Here is a 21,915-nt window from a genome sequence, read left to right on the forward strand (position 1 = left end):
ACATGTATATATAACATTAATAATTGTGTAACTAGCGTCAAAAGATTGTTATTTGCTTAGCTAAACGAACTAGAGGGTTCAGTTCCTGAACCGATTATGTGCCTCTGTAATCCTTTACACCACCGGCCACGGGATGGGTATGGGATGCATAATAAAGAAAGATATTGAATTGTAACTTACCTTATCTCCTAAATGTCAACATATGTCAGTTCAGTTCATGCTGTTGATCTCAATTATTCTTAAGTCTTAGTTTTTAAGGTGTTCCCAGATCTTGCCCAAAACGCTGTGCGTATTAGTGCTTTAGGCATAGTATATACTTGTTCTTTCTTGAAATTCAACATTCTACTTGTAACTCCCAACCACTCCCAGCACCACCACCACTCCCAACACCACCACCCCTTCCAACACCAACACCTCGTGGGAAGTAGGTGAATTTATATTTATCCTTGAGCTGTAGTTGACCCCATACCCCATCTCGTGAGCTGTAGTTGCCCCCATACCCAAGCCCGTGAGTGATAGTGGACCCCATACCCATCCTGTGGAAGGGAGTGGACCCAATATACTCATCCTGTTGGTGAAAGTGGATCCCATGCCCATCCTGTTTGCGGTAGTGGACCCCATACAATCTTGTGGACAGCATTGGACATCATACCCATCCTGTGGGTGGGAGTGGACCCCATACCCATCCTGTGGGAGGTAGTGAACCCCATACCCATCTTGTGGGTACTAGTGGACCCTATACCCATCCAGTTGGTGGTAGTGGACCCCATACCTATCCTGTGTGTGGTACTTGACCCCATAAGCATATTGTGGTCGGTAATAGATCCAATACCCACCCTGTGGGCGGTAGTGGACCCCATACGCGTCCTATGGGTGGTAGTTAACCCCATACCCATCCTGTGGGCGGTAGTAGACGATATACTCATCCTGTCGGCGGTAGTTAACCATATACCCATTCCGTGGACGGAACTGGACCCTATACTCGTGCTGTGGGCGGCAATGGAGGCCATACCCATCCTGTGGGCGGTAGCAGACACAATTTTCATCCTGTGGGTGATTGTGGACCCCATGCCCATCCTGTGGGCGGTATAGTGGACGCCACACACATCCTTTGGGTGGAAGTGGAACATATACCCATTCAGTGGGCAGTACCACTACTGCACATACTCATCCTGTAGATGATAGTGGACCCCAAACCCATCCTGTGGGCAGTAGTGGACCCCATACCCATCATGCAGGTGGTAGTGGATGCCATACACATCCTGTGTGGTAGTGGACCATATGCAGTAGGCGGTAGAGGACCCCATACCTATCCTATGGGTAGTTATTGGGCCCAGACCCATCCTACAAGCGGTATGGACCCCTTACCCACCTAACAGGTGGTAGTGGACTCTATACCCATCCTACAGTAGGTAGTAGACACTATACCATCCTGTTTGCAGTAGTTTACCCCATAGACATTCCAACGTAACATCGTTTTCTGTTGACGTTCCTACAATACATTCTTTAAAGATTTTTAAAGCAGACTAGTGTATATAATGTTGATTGGTGAAGCATTATTATATTATGTAATAATTTATAGTCCTTATTATAATTTACTAAAAACAACTAATATTTCTCAAAACTAAACTACGAACCTTCAATAGAATTGTAACACTGTAAAGTGTTTGGTTTAGTTTAATATATACATAGAGTACATGAGTCAGAGACAGGGATTAGAGAAGGCGCCAGTTGTCTGCCTGAGATCTCACACCTCAAAGCGTTAATGACCTCAAGTGACCTGAGGTCAGATCATGAGAATTTCACCTTGCTTCCGCTAAGCTTATAATTGTAGTCTGGTAGCCTTCAAACATGCCGACGTTTAAGGAGTGGCTTGGTAGTGCCGTAGGTTATCTACTTGTGGGCGGAGTTAGTACTAGGGTCCCCAATATATACTGAGGGAGCATAGAGCATTAAGCATTAAGAGGAACAGCAGACGAGCCAGCAGAGCAGAGAAGACGTCCCTAGCAGGGAGGCTGTCGGCCGGCAGGGGCGAGACAGTCTCTGTCAAGCTAGAGACCCCCCCCCTCTCTATTCAACTTAGACTCAGTCCTCGGTGAGTGAACATTAAGGTGACTTGGTCGTGTTTACATATGTTGTGTGATGATCAGGGGCAGTCAATTGTAGTGTTCTCAGATTCTTGGAGGATGACTCACTTTGAATATTAATCCTTAACATTTTAATTGGATTGCTTATATTATGATACTTAGTATGTGAAATATATGAACTTATTATTTAAATCGTCTTTGTTCCCTAGAGCTTTGAGTTGAGGTGAGAAAGCCTCGGTGGTTACTAGATTCAAGATATTAATGAGTACATGTTTGGAGTTGATACATAGTACAGAGGGAACATACTAATAATGAACTCCTGATAACATCCTTTGAGAATTTTGTGATACAGGCAAGTTCCATTCCTTGTCTTGTATGTAATGATCATGAATGGATGGTGGCAGCATTTCGTCTTCTACTATCTACTCTTCTACTTCTATCTACTCTTCTACTTCTACCTATCTATACCTCTCCCTCCACCCCTCTCTGAACTCTCACTTTCAACTAATGACCCTCCTCGCTCCTCCCACCTCTCTACCTCTCACCCCAAACCCTCACTAATTACTTCACTATTCGTTTTCTCTTATACGTTTGTGGCAATGATTCTGTATTCTAGAGTTCTCTCTAGAGTTTTGGGTAGCTGATCTAGTTCCGGCACCTTGTAGGCTTAGCACCTAGGTAGTCAAATACCTAGGTTTACAAGGTGTTGAATGAGAGAGGCTGCCTTAGGAACTCTGGGAGTGCTCTAGAATAGTTAGCTAACTGGGGACGGGATAACGGACTAGAGAGAGCTGTTTCCCCCGGCCTTGTTAGTTAACTGGGGGGTGGAATAATGGACAAGATAGAGCTATTTCCCCCACCCCCCGTTACAATGTTGGCAGCGGTGTTGAACAATGTTGTAGGTAGTTGGTGTTCTTTTAACATTGTTCAGTCCCACGTGTCTTTTTGCCGCTCAGGCGCTATCAGGGAGATCTTGACAGGTGTTTATTATTCGCGAGTTAGCGAACTTTTTTCAGGCTAGGAGATAGTGATTCTCTAGTGTTGTGGTTTAGTGATTTTGTGAGTTTTGTGGTGTTCAGGGAATGTTCACCAGAACTTGCGTGTGTAGTGATTAATGTTAGTGATAAGATTTGGTGATTTGGGAACTTAGCGGTGTTGGTAGTGGAGCTCACCTGAGTGTGACAGGTGACCTCGCATGTCCCACGGGGACACCCAGCCACCGCTGGTCTCCAGGTCAGTGGGGAGTGGCAGGTGTAGTTTTTAAGTAGTGGTTCTGCTCAGATTATTGCGATCGACTGTTTTACTCCATTTGAACGCAATAACCCGAGGTGTACTGGTATTGTACAGCATGCTAGGGGGAGGCTTAGTATGTCAGTAGACTTCACGTTGGGGACGCTCGACGTTAGATAGTCTGGTCACAGGGGGTGGCAAAAGTTTTGAGTTGTTGACCGGCGGAGAAGCTAGGGAAACACTCTGGGTCACGTAGGTGGCTGTAGGTTAAGGGTGGGAGTAATGGATATTTAAGTACGTAAGATTAGGAAAGGTACAGTTAAGTTAGGCTAGTGTTTTGTCTATTAGTGTTGATTTTTTTTTGTGACAAGTTAAAAGCAGTGATGACCTTATTCTCTCTTCTCTAAACTTTCCTCTGTTACTGTTTTATGTTCCACCAAGTCAATATCATTCAGAGTTAATTGGATTATTAAAAAAATTGAAGTGTAGTTGTTGCCAGGAGGAGAGCGTTATGATATAACTGTGTAACCCTATACAAACTACAGGGTCACATAACAGCATGGAACACGGGTATTGTCGCCTTTATGTTCAATTCACAGGTGGGAGCCAGAGGAGAGGCGCGACGCATATACAGAAGAGGGAGACGGCTGCTGTGTACCACACTCAGGGGCGTTTATCACCACCACCACGACCAGCCCACTACCTGGAGGTCATGGCTCCACCACCACCACCACCCCAGGGGACCCCAAGATGCAGCCCTCTCGGTCGGTCAACATTGGTCTACCCAGTGGACCCCAGGATGGACGGACCCCAGTGGACCCCAAGACTTACGGACCCCAGTGGACCCCAAGACGGACGGACCCCCAGTGGACCCCAGGTCGTTCTGCAGACGACCCCAGACGACCCAGTAAAGATGGAAGAGGAGCAACAACGACTCCAGTCTGTCCCACCAACATCGGTCTACCCAGGATGGACCCCAGGACGGACGGACCCCAATGGACCCCAGGTCGCTTGTCAAAGACCCATGGGAGGAGAAAGAGAGAAGAAAGAAGAGAGAAGAGAGAAGAAAGAAGAGAGAAGAAGGAAGAGAGAAGAAAAAAGAAAGAAGATAAGACCAAGCTGAGTGAGACACGATGCCTAGTGTCCCTTGCTGGTGTCAGCATCATTGCATGGAGCGTAATTGCAAGACAGGATCGTTTGCCTTAACTGGCCGCCCCTCCTGCAAGCATGTTGCTCTGTTGAGTGATTCTTCCTGTGTCATGCGGACTTGATGTAGCTGTCAGAAGTAGCTCTCTGAAGGAGGCGTGCTGGAGCAACAGGGAGGAAGAAGAGTAGGATGGGATTTCTACTGTTGGCAACTATATGAAGGTCTTGAAACTTGTAGTCCCTATAGCTGTGAAGAACCCCAATATACGTCTCTCATGGTGACTGACGTAGGGCCAATTACAGATCAGCTGGGACAACCGAATTCCACGGTCCTGTGCACAGTTCAAGTAGTAACGGCTTTCTGGTTGACCAAGGGTTGTTGTGCGTTAACGACGGAGAAGCGACGGAGGCAGTTGTGTTGAAGAAATGTGGTACAGGATTATCTACAAGACCAAGCAGTGACGTCGCCCAGCCAGAGACAATGGACGTCTGTCTACATATTTCATTTTTTAGAGTAGGATGATGTATATTTGTTTAGCTAGGATGTATTTTTTTTTTTTGTTAATAAAGTTGTTGCACACAGCTAGCTTGCTTTAGCAGTGTTGCAAAAACTTTATTTCGGGGAGAAGGGGAGATGTAACACTGTAAAGTGTTTGGTTTAGTTTAATACATACATAGAGTACATGAGTCAGAGACAGGGATTAGAGAAGGTGCCAGTTGTCTGCCTGAGATCTCACACCTCAAAGCGTTAATGACCTCAAGTGACCTGAGGTCAGATCATGAGAATTTCACCTTGCTTCCGCTAAGCTTATAATTGTAGTCTGGTAGCCTTCAAACATGCCGACGTTTAAGGAGTGGCTTGGTAGTGCCGGAGGCTATCTACTTGTGGGAGGAGTTAGTACTAGGGTCCCCAATATATACTGAGGGAGCATAGAGCATTAAGCATTAAGAGGAACAGCAGACGAGCCAGCAGAGAAGATGTCCCTAGCAGGGAGGCTGTCGGCCGGCAGGGGCGAGACAGTCTCTGTCAAGCTAGAGACCCCCCCCCCTCTCTATTCAACTTAGACTCAGTCCTCGGTGAGTGAACATTAAGGTGACTTGGTCGTGTTTACATATGTTGTGTGATGATCAGGGGCAGTCAATTGTAGTGTTCTCAGATTCTTGGAGGATGACTCACTTTGAATATTAATCCTTAACATTTTAATTGGATTGCTTATATTATGATACTTAGTATGTGAAATATATGAACTTATTATTTAAATCGTCTTTGTTCCCTAGAGCTTTGAGTTGAGGTGAGAAAGCCTCGGTGGTTACTAGATTCAAGATATTAATGAGTACATGTTTGGAGTTGATACATAGTACAGAGGGAACATACTAATAATGAACTCCTGATAACATCCTTTGAGAATTTTGTGATACAGGCAAGTTCCATTCCTTGTCTTGTATGTAATGATCATGAATGGATGGTGGCAGCATTTCGTCTTCTACTATCTACTCTTCTACTTCTATCTACTCTTCTACTTCTACCTATCTATACCTCTCCCTCCACCCCTCTCTGAACTCTCACTTTCAACTAATGACCCTCCTCGCTCCTCCCACCTCTCTACCTCTCACCCCAAACCCTCACTAATTACTTCACTATTCATTTCTTTCCTTTCGTTTTCTCTTATACGTTTGTGGCAATGATTCTGTATTCTAGAGTTCTCTCTAGAGTTTCGGGTAGCTGATCTAGTTCCGGCGCCTTGTAGGCTTAGCACCTAGGTAGTCAAATACCTAGGTTTACAAGGTGTTGAATGAGAGAGGCTGCCTTAGGAACTCTGGGAGTGCTCTAGAATAGTTAGCTAACTGGGGACGGGATAACGGACTAGAGAGAGCTGTTTCCCCCGGCCTTGTTAGTTAACTGGGGGGTGGAATAATGGACAAGATAGAGCTATTTCCCCCACCCCCCGTTACAGGATGTAGCTGATCTGTAATATTTTAAGAGCATAGACAACAGTATGTAAATTTCACAACCCACTTGGGACCTGAAAACTACAATTTTCATTATAATTGAACCAATCATGACTATTCTGCTGTCTACGGCGATGGACGGGTACTGTGAGACGTAAATTGGTACGTGAGGAAGAGTTTGGGCCTTGGAAAAAATGTAACTGGGAATATACCACATATGTACTAATTCATATTCAACACATTAACTTTAAGCATTAAGTCATATATGTGCTGTCTTGTGCGAGAGCAGGTTGTCATATGATTTGTTCATAAAACAATAAACAAATAGTTTTGCTGTTATTACACTAAATACACAGGTTATATATAAGTATCTGCATGTTTTGCTCACCATAACGAACCACTAAGTTGGTATTGTAAGTCAAAATGCAACGAGGAGTGACCACCACACACCAGCCAGCCACTCGCTGCCACTCCCTCGCACAGCAATGGTTCACACATTTTTTAAATAAATATTGTATATCACAATACACACTGTTCAATAATATTACTGCAAAAAAAAACATAGAAAAATCAGAGACATTGAAATAATTAGGTAATATCTTTGTGGCAACCCCCGCCTGACAGCTCAGGTGGAGCAGACCTCGTCTAGTGACTGCTCTGTCAACGCCTCTTTTTTGCCAGATTTTCCCACCCGATTGTGGCCAAAATATGCTACCTACGATTTTTTTGTTATTTTTCCGTGATCAGGGAACACAAATGAACACTTATACGACTAAAGAATTTTTTGTATTTTTGTTGTTGTTGTTGTGCCTGTGGGTGTTGAAGCCATTATGACCCTTAGCAGCCCAAGGGTTAATATCACCAATTAAATTTGTGACAATTTGAACAAAGAAGTGTGTTGACTGGATCATTGTGTACAGGAGGTTGATATGGCAGCACTCTCCAGGCGACAATAAGATAAGTAGTGGAGTGACTTGGATAAGTCACTCCACAACAATGTCGCTTGGACAGTCGACTTCCGATGGCGTCACTTGTTACATATTTACTTCTAATTTTGTTATGAAATTATATTATTTCGGAGTAAAAATAGGTTTGATCACGTTCTACATTCAACACCAACATTATAGTGAGTAAGTATAACATATTTTTCATTACATACGTAATGCTAGCGGGATTTGGGAAAATTTTGGTGGATTTGGGTAGAATTTGGGTAATTCTATGGACCCACCCAACCTAATCCTTACCTAACCTAAACTTTACCCAACCTAAACCTTACCCAACCTGAACCTTACAAACCTAAACCTTACCCAACCTGAACCTTACAAACCTAAACCTTACCAACTCTTACCAAATCTAATCCTTACCCAAACCTTACCCAACCCAAACCTTACCCAATCCAAACCTTACCCAACCCAAACCTTACCAAACCTAAACCTTATCAAACCTAATCCTTACTAAACCTAAACCTTACTCAACCTAAACCATACGCAACCTAAACCTTATCCAACCTAATACTTATCCAACCTAAACCTTACCAAATCTAAACCATACCCAATCTAAACCTTACTCAGCCTAAACCTTTCCCAAATAAAACCTTACCCAACTAAAACCTTACCCAACCTAAACCTTACCGAACCTAATCCTTACTGAACCCAATCCTTACCTAACTCAAACCTTACCCAACCTAAACCTTACCCAACCTAAACCTTACCCAACCTAAACTTTACCCAACCTAAACCTTACCTAACCTAACCCTTACCCAACCCAAACCTTACCCATCCCAAACTTACACAACCCAAACCTTACCCAACCTAATCCTTACCGAACCTAATCCATACCCAACCCAATCCTTACGCAACCTAAACCTTATCCAACCTAAACCTTATCCAACCTAAACCTTATCCAACCTAAACTCTACCCAACCCAAACCTTACCCAACCTAATCCTTATCGAACCTAATCCTACCCAACCCAATCCGTATCCAACCCAAACCTTACCCAACCTAAACTTAACCAACCAAAACCTTACCCAATCTAAAACTTACCCAACCTAAACCTTACCCAACATAAATCTACCCTAACCTAAACCTTACGCAACTTATTCCTACCCTAACCTAAATCTTATTAAACCTAAACCTTACCCAACCTAAACCTTACCCAAACTAAACCTTTCCCAAACTAAACCTTACCCAAACTAAACCTTACCCAACCTAAACCTTTCCCAACCTAAACCTTACCCAACCTAAACCTACCCTAACTAAAACATTACCAAACCTAACAAAGCTTAAACCTTACCAAACCTAATCCTCACCCTACCTAAACCTTACCCAACCTTACAAGGGTAAGGTTGATTCAAAAACAACATTCAACAAAATTAAAAAAAATCCTCTCTGGCTGTGAGTACCAGTGCTTGCTGCCCGCCCCTGCCTGCTTCCGCGCCGCCTGACGCAAGTTTCAGCCACAACATATATTCCAGTCCATTCTCGACCAATCATGTCTCCCAAAAACAGGACTGCGCAGGTAAATAAGAGCAACAATTAAAGCCCCTAACAAGGCATCCATCCCGATAAACACTGACACCCTTCGTGTTTCTCTGTCTGGAAGCTCTGGGGTCCGAGGTGGCGGTGCTGCTCTCCCCTCCACCCCCATCTCTGAGCCAAGGAGCTGTGTCCTCTCAACCCTCTCCTGATTCCACGCTTACATCCTACTTTACAAAATTCAAGGGTGCTTCTGGTCCATCACTGGATTTCCCTAACTGGGCTGAGAATCAGTGGTTCAAAAAGTCGTGCCTAGTCCTTGAGACTCAAAATATGATCATCCTGAGTCTTCAAACTGAGAATCAAGCGAACTGCGTGAACCTTCATCAACAACAACAAGAAATAACCCTTCTTCGTGAGGATATTAGAAACTATAAGGCTAGCCAAGATCAACTTCAGCATGACTTGAATGATCTCCGTGAGGAAAACATACGTCTGAAAACTGATGAAGCCATAAAAAAACAAGAGGAAGCTCTTAACAAAATGACTGTATGTATCAGTACATTATCCGCCCAACATTCCATCTCCCAGGATGAACAAGACCAGCAAAAGCTGCTGGACTCTGTTGTTCTGTCATCCCAAGATATTCCTGTGGAACGTGAAGGTGAAAAGTGTATTGAAATAGTTCATGCTCTCATAAAAGACAAATTGCATGTCACTCTAAATAAAACAGACATTATTGCTGCCTACAGAGTAGGCAAAAAGAATCCAACAGGACCAGCGTAAAATTCGCCTCAAGCTAGCTTCCCAAACCATAAAATCGCATCTTGTCCAGACAGCTGGATCCCAACGAAAGCAAATCTACATCAACGAGTGCTTGACTAGAAAAAGACAGCAACTCCTCCACCGCCTGCATCAAATCCGTTATCAAAACGCAGAACCCAAAAACCCAAAACCCAAAACCCAAAAACTGCGATTCATCAGTGCTTCGTTAGAGATGGCATGATTAAAGTGAGAAAGACTTCAGGAGGTAAAATGTTTACAATTGCTAATGAGGATAACCTCAACACTTTCCTCTCCCAATGTGGTTTGTCTCGCCTTATTATCACTCTCATTAAGTCAACATAATTAACCCCCTTGTCACCTAGAGCGGGCTAGGTATCCAAAGTCTCTTTGTTGCACTTTTTTAAATTAAATTTCAATTCAATTTTTATTAATCATTTATTGGACTTAGTTAATTGAGTGCATTAATATTTTCTTTAGTTCTTACTAATTATAGGAACATAGCTAAACTATTTATAGTTAATAATCATTAGATTAAATTTGCCTATTTTTATTATTCACCTTTTTCTTTGCTTTCATTTATTACCTAGGATGCCTAGCCTCGCCATACTCCCTTACTCCATTGTACCCCTTGCTTTGCCTGTCTCAAAATGCAAATTATTACATACAGTGTACCTGAGAGTACTTGTAAGCAATCTACCTCATTTTTCTTTTTTTTGTGTGTTGTTCATTTTGTGTTTGTCTTGTATAGTCTTGTTTAGATTTTTATTATTTCCGCCCTTTTATATCAAAATTTTATTTTGTAATTCCCATTCTTGCCTTGTTTTCCTACAACCAGCCTTCTTATGCAAACAAGTATAGACCCAGCCAACCAGCAAACACTTCAATGATGTTAGTGCCTTCATTGAAACTATTGGCAATAAATTCTCTTTTATTATACTTACTGAAACGTGGTTAAAAGAGGATACTACTCAACTCTTTAACATGCCGAACTACTCAGCAATTCACAACTGTCGACTAATTCAGAGAGGTGGTGGTACTGCTCTTTACTACCACCAGGAACTAACATGCTTAAAAGTAATTAGAACCAGAGACTACTGTGGGAGTATATCTTCGCCAGTTTCAGAGTCTAGGTGCTGAGTCTGTCCTGACTGTGGGAGCAGTCTATAGAATTAGATATAGAATATATCTAATATATAGATATATATAGATATAGAATATAGAATATATTATATAGAATATATAATAATAATAATAATAATAATAATAATAATAATTTATATTTAGGCAAAGGTACATACATAAAGAGATTTTACAAAGTTTGTTGGCTTTATAGATAGAGCTAGTACATACAATGCCTAAAGCCACTATTACGCGAAGCGTTTCGGGCAGGAAAAAACACTACTGACTAAAGCTTAAAACTAATGGGTAAAAAGAAAAAAATGCGTTGAGTACAAATAAAAATAGAGGTAAAAGAGGGGGGAACATTGTTGAGAAAACAGCACAAATACAATTACAAATTATTACAGAAAATTACATTAAAACAGCGTTGATTTGAGAAAAAAAAAAAAAAAAAAAAAAAAAAAACATGGGTTGACAATAGAGGGGTAAGGTAGGTTACAGGGAATTTATTAGGTATAGCTTCATTTTTAACTTAAACTGGTTGAGAGAGGTACTGTCTTTAACATGGTTGGGAAGGTCATTCCACATTCTGGGCCCCTTGATTTGTAGAGCATTTCTGGTTTGATTAAGTCGTACTCTAGGAATATCAAAACTGTATTTATTTCTGGTGTGGTGCTCATGGGTTCTGTTACAACCTTCTATGAAGCTTTTGAGATCAGGATTGGCATTACAGTTTAGCGTTTTATATATGTATAATACACATGAGAGAATGTGCAGTGACTTAATGTCTAACATATTCAGGGATTTGAGTAGGGGTACCGAGTGATGTCTGGGGCCAGAATGGGATATTGTCCTAATAGCAGCTTTGTGTTGAGTAATTAGAGGACGTAAGTGATTTTGGGTAGTAGAGCCCCAAGCACAAATACCATAGTTGAGATATGGATAGATAAGGGAGTAATAGAGAGTCACCAGGGCAGGGCGTGGTACATAATATCTGATCTTAGAAAGAATGCCCACAGTTTTTGAAACTTTTTTGATATGTTAAGAATGTGTCCCTGGAAATTCAGCTTGTGGTCAATGAGAATGCCAAGGAATTTGCCATCTAATTTGTTACAAATTTGGGTATTGTTTATTTTGAGATTTATTTGATTAGAGGATTTATTGCCAAACAGAATATAGAAAGTTTTGTCAATGTTAAGGGTGAGTTTGTTGGCAGTTAGCCACAGATGGACTTTATTTAGCTCAGTATTTACTGTGGCATTTAGAGCAAGGGGATCAGGACTGGAGTAAATGAAGGTTGTGTCGTCAGCAAATAGGATTAGTTTGAGGTGTTGGGAGGCATTTGGAAGGTCATTAATGTAGATGAGAAAGAGGAGAGGGCCAAGTATGCTGCCCTGGGGAACACCAATGTTGATGGGTAGGGTGGGAGAAATTGTATTATTCACAGAAACACATTGGAGCCTGTCAGTAAGGTAGGATTTGAGGTATTGTAGGGAGTGTCCTCTGACACCATAATGATGTAATTTAAGAAGAAAGTTTTGGTGGTTGACAGTATCGAAAGCTTTACGCAGGTCCACAAATAACCCAACAGGGAACTCATTTTTATCAAGAGCTGTATGAATCGAGTTAAGCATACTAATAAGTGCATCGTTAGTGCTTTTTTTGGGCCTGAAGCCATATTGGCAAGGGCTAAGTATATTGAGTTTGGCTAGATATGAGTTAGATAGATAAGCTGCTTATAGATTAGTTTTTCAAAAATTTTTGACAAGTTTGGCAGGATTGATATAGGTCTGTAGTTGTTAACATCTGTGAGATCACCACATTTGTGGACAGGCGTTACTCTCGCTTTTTTTAGAATATCGGGAAAGGTTTGGAGTTCAAGTGACTTGTTGAAGAGCAAAGCAATAGCAGGGGCTAAAGATCTGGAGGCTTTTTTGTAGATTAAAGTTGGTATCTCCTCAAGGGCACCAGACTTGGTTTTAAGGGAAAGGATTATCTCATTGACGTCAATGGAATTAATAGGCTTTAGGTACAGAGACTGGGGATAGTTCCCTGTAAGATAGTCCTTAATGTCAGTACTGGAAGATGGAATATCATTAGCAAGGGATGAACCAATGGAAGAGAAGAACCTATTGAACTCAATAGCAGAATCAGAGGCTGAAAGCTGACCATCGTTATTAGACAGGAGAGTCGGTTTGTTATTTAAGGACTTCTTTGATAGCAATATTTGTGAAATTGTTCTTCATGTTTGTTTAATGTTGCTCTTTATTTGGGTAAATTTATCTTCGTAGTATTTAGTTTTGGCTCGTCTAATTATCTTAGATAGCAATAATGAGTAATTCTTCGAGAATTCTTTGGAGACAATTCCTAACCTATACTTTTTCTCAAGGTCATGTTTTTTATTAATAGATTTAAGTATTCCCTTTGTAAGCCAGGGATTGTTAAGCCTTTTGGTTGTGACTTGTTTTGTAAGCATAGGACAGTGGGTATTATAAAGGCTAAGAGTTTTTTGAAGAAAAGATTGAACTGCTAGGTTGATGTCCTCTATGTTACCTAACTCGGACTCCCAGTTGACATTATCAGTAGCAGTTATAAAATTGTCTATAGCAGTTTCATTGTGTAGTCTAAAACGTATCTCTCTTGACTCAAGAGGTGGTTTGCTAATGTTAGTTAAGAGAAATGTGGGGTAATGGTCTGTAGTGCTATCGGTGATTATACCTGAAGTAAGCGGAGAGGTTATATTTGTCCAGATGTGATCTAGAGTCGTGGCAGTGCTATCAGTGATTCTAGTAGGTCTAGTGATTAAGGGTATGAGGAAGCAGGAATTCATACAGTTGAGGAAGCTAACAGCAGTAGGGTGTTCTGGCTCGCAGAGGTCAATATTAAAGTCCCCTGCGATAATTAGGTGGTTTTTGTTCAGTCTGTTATCAAGTATTAGATTTCTAAGGTTTGAGTTGAATTCGGACACATCAGTGTTAGGAATTCTATAAACTGCACCCACAGACAGGATAGACTCGGCACCCTTGACTCTGAAGCTGGCGAAGATATACTCCCCATAGCAGTCTCTAGTTCTAATTTCTTTTAAGCATGTTAGTTCTTGGTGGTAGTAAAGAGCAGTGCCACCACCTCTCTGAAGTTGACGACAGTTGTGGATTGCTGAGTAGTTAGGCATGTTAAAGAGTTGAGTAGTATCATCTTTCAACCATGTTTCAGTAAGTATAATAAAAGAGAATTTGTTGTCAATAGCTTCAATCAAGGCACTAACATCATCGAAGTGTATACCTAGGGATCTAACGTTCAAATTGATTACAGAGATATTGTGACTATGAGTTAATACATTGTTTACATCATGTGCTGCAAAATATCTGCAATTTAGATCATTAAAGTGATTATTGTCATAGATAGTGGATAAGAGGTTAAGTTCTGGGTCTATACGTGACTGCATAAAAAAAGCTGATTGCAGGAAAAACAAGAAAAACAAAAAGAAATAAATGTACACAATACTGTACCAAACAAACACAAAAGGGGCTTACAGGGGTACAATGGAGTAAGGGAGTATGGCTAGGCTAGGAAACCTAGGTAATGAATGAGATTAAAGAAAAAAACATATAAACATGGACTATACAAAACACAAGATATAGATATACAAAACAAAAATATAAACAAGACTAAGCAATACAAAAAAAAATTGAGCAAAAATGAAAAATGAGGTAGATTGCTTACAGGTACTCTCAGGTACACTGTAAGTAACAATAGACAGAAAATATATATCAATATAGAAAAGAATGTCACAATACAATAAGATAAGCAATTACATGAACAGATGAAAAACAAATCTGCTGTAAAATAGGAAGTAATTATAGCAAAACACAATATAATAATATAACAGTACAATAAGAGCTTACAAAGCATTGAGTCTGCTAAATTAGAGAATAATTATGGCAAGACACAACAATAAATGCAAGCAAACAAGGAAGTGAAACAATTAGAGGTAGAATTAAGGTCACTAGATAGCCATGGAGGATACACAAGTTTGGCGGAGAGAACAAAAAGTCAGTAGAGACTCAAGATGAATATATATAAAAATTTGACAAATGATAATTGTAAAGTAAAATAATCTTAAAGATAATAAATTTTATTAAGCTTAGTTTTAACTTATAATTAGTATGAACTTAATTAAAAGAACAAAAATGAGATCAATAATTGATTTCAATAAATGACATAGATCAATACAAATAAATTTAAAATATAAATGGAATAGGGTAAGATTAGATTTAAGAGTAAAATTTTACAATGAAACTGAGGTAGATGCTTGCATAAGTGCATGGAGACTTGATGGATTATTTAGGAAATTATATGATTAGGAGAACATCAGGTAAATGGTAAGGCAGAGACAGCACCTTAGACAAAGTTAGATTAAGTTAGGTTAGGCTCAGGCACTGAAAGAGTTATTTTAAGTACTGGCATTGGTCGGGTTCAGGTTTTCAGATATACCACAATCACTTAAGAAGGCCAGGAGTTGTTGGTCACATTTTATTTCATATCTTTTTCCTGTAGCTTCTTTCTTCGCAAAAATCGTACCATTCCTTGTGTAGCACTGCTTGATAAGACCAGGGTTTTGTTTGCGAATTTGGCGCAGCCTGTAGAGGAGGGATCCACGCTGCTTTGTAAGACACTCATTTATATAGAGGTTGGTTTTTTGCTGAGCAGCTGTTTGTATGAGGTCAAACTTCGCAGAGGGATTTGCAAGTTTGATGAGCATTCTCCTGTTACGGGAATTGTTTTTATCTATCCTAATAGCCGATTTGATTTGAACATTGACACTGATCTTTGAATTAATTAGGGTGTTGGCTATGTTACAGCAATCCTCACCTTGTTGTTCAACAGGTAGATCAGTAGAGCTAATTATCAGGGAGTCATGAAGTTGTTGTTGCTCTTGGTCATCTTTGGAAGCCGCCTGGTGAGTCTGAAGGAGATTGATCTGTTTTTCCAGCTTTTTAAGGAGGTCACTTTGAGCTGTGAGGGTTTCTTCAGCCTGAATCTTACGTATTTGATCCATTGCATCATTTGCAACAGTTTGTATGTTGAGAATTTCTTGGTTGTTGTTCATCGACGATTCAAGGAGGCGGTCTATGGTATGTTGTTGTCGGGTGACTGTGTCTTGGAGGGCCAAAATAGCTTCTGATTGCATTTTCACAAGGTTGTGCAGTTTCTGGAGCCATGGATTACTTCGGAGAGGTTTGAAGTTTAAACAGGGAGCCATAGATTGAGTGAATTCTAAAGCTAGAGATCCGAGGTGAGTTGAAGGGGGGGAGTGAGGAGGGGGAGCGGATGCTGTGTTTACAAACATCGGCGAGGGTTGCGGCGTTGCCAGTGTTTCATTCAGAACTCTAGGAGTAATGGAACCAGAGCGAGAGGCACCCCTACCTTGCTTGTTGTTATGTTTGGGCATGTTTTCGACGAATAGATTCTTGGTAGCGTTTCTAAAGGTAGATACTTGGTGAATTATACTAGGGATGACTAGGATATAGGGAACACTTGGCAGAAGGGTCGTAGAAAGGCAGGCGAAAATTGGTTAATTTTGGTTGATTACTGTTGAGGTTCACTGTGAGTTATGTCATATTAAGTCTCCATGCACTTAACTCGTGCTAGGCAGCAGTTAGGCCATGCAACGTTGAGTGGAGACGAAATTAAACACAAAATTTCAGCAGCTGTGACGGAGCCGGTACCACCGCCAGCGTTTCCAGCCGGTACCACCGCCAATATGTAGATATAGAATATAGATATAGAATATAGCAGTCTATAGAACTGTTTTTTTTAAGAGCGCTGTTTGTTGACATAATTGTATTTGTGCTGCTTTTTCATCTATGTTTTCATTTCTTGTTTTCATTCTACTCATTATGCTCAACTAGTATTAAGCTTGTCATTTAAGTTTATCATGCCCGAAACGCTTTGCGTAATAGTGGCTTTAGGCATTGTATGTACTAGCTCTACCTATAAGTCAACCAATCTTTGTAAAAATTTATTGTATGTATGTACCTTACCTAAATAAAAATTATTATTATTATTATTATTATTATTATTATAATTCCTAACACTGATGTGTTCGAATTCAACTCTAACCTTAGAAATCTAATACTAGATAACAGACTGAACAAAAACCATCTAATTATCGCAGGGGACTTTAATATTGACCTCTGCGAGCCTGAAAACCCTACTGCTGCCAGCTTCCTCAACTGTATGAATTCCTGCTTCCTCATACCCTTAATCACAAGACCTACTAGAATCACTGATAGTACTGCCATAGCTCTTGATCACATCTGGACTAACATAACCTGGTCAGCTTACAGCCTCTGATACTGTTATTGAATTAAATAGGTTCTTCTCTTCCATTGGGTCATCCCTTGCAAATTATATTCCATCTTCTAGTACTGATGTTCAGGACTATCTTACAGGTAACTATCCACAGTCTATGTACCTAACGCCTGCAAATTCCAGTGATGTTAATGAGATAATCCTTTCCCTTAAAACTAAGTCTAGTCCCCTTGAGGAGATACCAACTTTAATTTACAAAAAAGCCTCCAGATTTTTAGCCCCTGCTATTGCATTGCTCTTCAACAAGTCACTTGAACTCCAAACCTTTCCAGATATTCTAAAAAAAGTGAGAGTAACCCCTGTCCCCAAATGTGGTGATCTCACAGATGTTAACAACTACAGACCTATATCAATTCTGCCAAACTTGTCAAAAATATTTGAAAAACTGATCTACAAGCAGCTTTACTCTTATCTAGCCAAATACAATATACTTAGCTCTTGTCAGTATGGCTTGAGACCCCAAAAAAGCACTAATGATGCACTTATTAGTATGATCAACTTAATGCATGCAGCTCTTGATAAAATTGAGCTCCCTGTTGGTTTATTTGTGAACCTGCATAAGGCATTTGACACTGTCAACCACCAAAACCTTCTTCTTAAATTACATCATTATGGAGTCAGAGGTACAATATACAATAATTGCAATACAATACCTCAATACCTCAAATCTTACCTTACTGACAGGCTCCAGTATGTTTCTTTGAATAATTCAATTTCTCCTACCCTACCCATCAACATTGGTGTTCCTCAGGGCAACATACTTGGCCCTCTACTCTTTCTCATCTACATTAATGACCTTCCAAATGCCTCCCAACACCTCAAACCAATTCTATTTGCTGACGACCCAACCTTCATTTATTCCAGTCCTGACCCCCTTGCTCTTAATGTCACAGTGAATACTAAGCTAAATATAGTCCATCTTTGGCTAACTGCCAACAAACTCACCCTCAACATTGACAAAACTTTCTATATTTTGTTTGGCAATAAATCCTCAAATCAAATAAATCTCAGGATAAATAATACCCAAATTTGTAACAAAATACACGGCAAATTCCTTGGCGTTCTCATTGATCACAAACTGAATTTCCAGGGACACATTCTAAATATATCAAAAAAAGTTTCAAAAACTGTTGGCATTCTTTCTAAGATCAGATATTATGTACCTCGCCCTGCCCTGGTGACGCTCTATTACTCCCTCATCTATCCTTATCTCAATTATGGTATCTGTGCTTGGGGTTCTACTACCCAAAATCATTTACGTCCTCTAATTACTCAACACAAAGCTACTATTACGACAATATCCAACTCTGGCACCAGACATCACTCGGTACCCCTTCTCAAATCTCTAAATATATTAGATATTAAGTCACTGCACATCCTCTCTTGTGTATTATATATATATATAAAATGCTGAACTGTAATGCCAATCCTGACCTTAAAAGATTCATTGAAGGTTGTAACAGAACCCATGAGCACCACACCAGAAACAAATACCTTTTTGATATTCCAAGAGTACGACTTAATCAAACTAGAAATGCTCTACAAATCAAGGGACCCAGAATGTGGAATGACCTTCCCAATTATGTTAAAGACTGTACCTCTCTCAACCAGTATAAGATAAAAACTAAGCACTACCTAATTAACTCCCTGTAACCTTCCTTACCCTTATAATGTCAACCCATGTCTGCTATTTTTAAACAATGCTGTTTGTCGACCAAATTATATTTTTGCTGTTTTCCTGCCATGTTCCCCCTTTTTTTATTTTTTTTTTCTCAACACATTTTTTACTTTAATCTCAATTAGCATGCTATATTAAGCTGGATTAGGGCATGGCTATACCAAAGGAAACAGAGTTAGTATAAATGGAGTCAAGTCAGGGTGGGAAAATGTTGCAAGTGGAGTGCCTCAAGGCTCTGTCCTGGGACCTCTGTTGTTTATAATATACTGTATATAAATTATTTAGATTCAGGTTTGAGTAGCAACATTTGCAAATTTGCCGATGATACGAAAATCGGTAGGGAAATTAATTTGGAGGAGGACTCACTATCACTTCAAGTTGATCTAGATAGGGTTTTGAAATGGTCAAAGGATTGGCAGATGCAGTTTAATGCTGATAAATGTAAAGTTCTGAGGCTAGGTAATGATGATAGAGTTACAAGATACGAGCTAGATGGTGTTGAGATTGCGAAGTCAGATTGCGAAAGGGATCTGGGAGTTATGATTAGTAAGAATTTAAAACAAAAGGATCAATGCATGAATGTTCGTAATAAGGCAAATCGGACGCTCGGATTTATTAATCGCAGCGTTAGTAACAAGACACCTGGTGTGGTTCTTAAGCTATATCTTGCTCTGGTTAGGCCCCATTTAGATTAGGCAGTTCAGTTTTGGTCGCCATATTATAGAATGGATATAAATTCACTTGAACGTGTCCAGCGTAGGATGACTAAGTTAATTCCCCAAATTAGAAATCTTTCATATGAAGAAAGATTAAAAAATTGCATTCACTGGAAAGGCGAAGATTTAGGGATGACATGATAGAGGTTTACAAGTGGATGAATGGACATAACAAAGGGGATATTAATAGGGTATTAAAAGTATCAACACAAGACAGAACACGAAACAATGGGTATAAATTGTATAAGTTTAGATTTAGGAAAGACTTGGGTAAATACTGGTTCAGTAACAGGGTTGTTGATTTGTGGAACCAATTGCCGCGTAACATGGTGGAGGTGGGGTCCCTCGATTGTTTCAAGCATGGGTTGGACATGTATATGAGTGGGATTGGGTGGTTATAAATAGGAACTGCCTCGTATGGGCTAATAGGCCTTCTGCAGTTGCCTTTGTTCTTATGTTCTTATGTTTTAGTCTTTAGTGTTTTTCCTGCCCAAAACACTTTGCGTAATAGTGGCTTCAGGCATTATATGTACTAGCTCTATCAATATATTCATCAATATCTGTATCACCCCTTGTATGTATGTACTTTACCTAAATAAACATTTGATTTTTTTTTTAATTTGAGGTAACCTTAGGCAACCTAAACCTAGGCCAGTCTAACATGTGATGTCATATACAAGACTGTTCACTGGACATTAAAACCTACCTAATATGGGTTGTGCAAGGTGGGACTGACTCTGCAAGGTGGGGCCAACTGTGCAAGGTGGGGCCGACGATGCAAGGTGGGGCTGACTGTGCAAGGTGGGGCCGACTGTGCATGGTGGGGCCGACTTTGCAAGGTGGGCCGACTGTGCAAGATGGGAATCTTCTTGAGGTTATCTTGAGATGATTTCGGGGCTTTTTAGTGTCCCCACGGCCCGGTCCTCGACCAGGCCTCCACCCCCAGGAAGCAGCCCGTGATAGCTGACTAACACCCAGGTACCTATTTACTGCTAGGTAACAGGGGCATAGGGTGAAAGAAACTCTGCCCATTGTTTCTCGCCGGCGCCCGGGATTGAACCCGGGACCACAGGATCACAGTCCAGCGTGCTATCCGCTCGGCCGACCGGCTCCCTTTGTAATGTAATATTATGGTGTAATAACAGGTGGGGGGGGAAGACTGTGTATGGAGGACAGAAAGTAGAGCACCATCTTTTAACTCACCTCCACAGGGTTAAGGAGGTCCATGATAAAAGTTGTTATCTTGTGGTGTGAAGAACGCCGATAACGGCGTAAGTTATGATGACCTGGACTCGAGACAAATCACACCCAGACAATATGTTCTTTATGGTAGACGTAGTTTGGTAGAAGGTGTTCCCCTGGTGACGACTGCAGGAGTGTTGAGAGAGAGGTTTGAGTCCGGCCGTGATGGCTGTGGTTGTTGTGTTGATTTAGGGGCGACGAAGCTGTGGTTGTTGTTGTTTTGGTGTGGATCTCGGACCGTCGCTTCTTTTCCGCGTCTAGCAACCTTCACGTTTTCTATGGTTGCTTGTCTTGGAACTTCTAATTGTTTATATTAGTTGACCGGGATATTTTGCCTGTTAAACTCATTAACGTAACCTTAAGCTACCTATTGACCTATCGTAGGATGCAAGCGACATATCTGGGAAACTCTCTGGTACCTGTTTACTGCTAGAGGGGTCTGGCCCCTGGAGTGCAGGTGGCTCCATTCTTTATTTATTTATTTATTTATTTATTTATTTATTTATTTATTTATTTATTTATTTATTTATTTATTTATTTATTTATTTATTTGTTTATTTATTTATTTGTTTATTTATTTATTTATTTATTTATTTATTTTTTTTTTTATTTATTTATACAAGAAGGTACATTGGATTTATGAGAGTACATAGCAATGAGGTTTTTACATTCGTGGAAAGCCACTAACACGCATAGCGTTTCGGGCAGGTTCTTAGTCTAACAGATAATTTTAAGTAGATTATTTCTAGCAAAATGAAAAAATGATAACAGGTACATTGTACGAAAATTTGACGAAGATTAGTAGGTACATTATAGTTAAATTTGAGGATTATCAACAGAGTACATTGTAGCATAATTTGAGGAATATATCTAGGTATAGTGTAGTAAAATATGTGTTCAATATATCAACCATGATATAAGATGATAGCAGTGATTACAATGGTAAAGTTAAATGGCTTAAATTTGCCCGAAACTCTATGCGTACTAGTGGCTTTAAGTATTTTATGTACTAGCTCTATCTATAAATCAATCAGAATGTTTGTAACTGCATCTACGTATGTATTTTTCCTAAATAAAATATTATTATTATTATTATTATTAATATTATTA

General features: G+C 40.2%; 1 protein-coding gene across 1 annotated transcript in view; it reads right to left on the reverse strand.

The window, feature by feature from the left end:
* The window catches only part of LOC123774184 (zinc finger protein 271-like), a 63,702-nt gene extending 42,640 nt beyond the window's left edge, over positions 1 to 21,062 (reverse strand). The window contains exon 1 of the mRNA XM_069312688.1: positions 20,767 to 21,062. The gene's annotated coding sequence lies outside the window, so the exon portion shown is untranslated. The remainder of the gene's footprint in view (positions 1 to 20,766) is intronic.
* Positions 21,063 to 21,915: the final 853 nt, after the last annotated feature.

Source organism: Procambarus clarkii, chromosome 73, assembly GCF_040958095.1.
Source record: "Procambarus clarkii isolate CNS0578487 chromosome 73, FALCON_Pclarkii_2.0, whole genome shotgun sequence".
Taxonomy (NCBI): domain Eukaryota; kingdom Metazoa; phylum Arthropoda; class Malacostraca; order Decapoda; family Cambaridae; genus Procambarus; species Procambarus clarkii.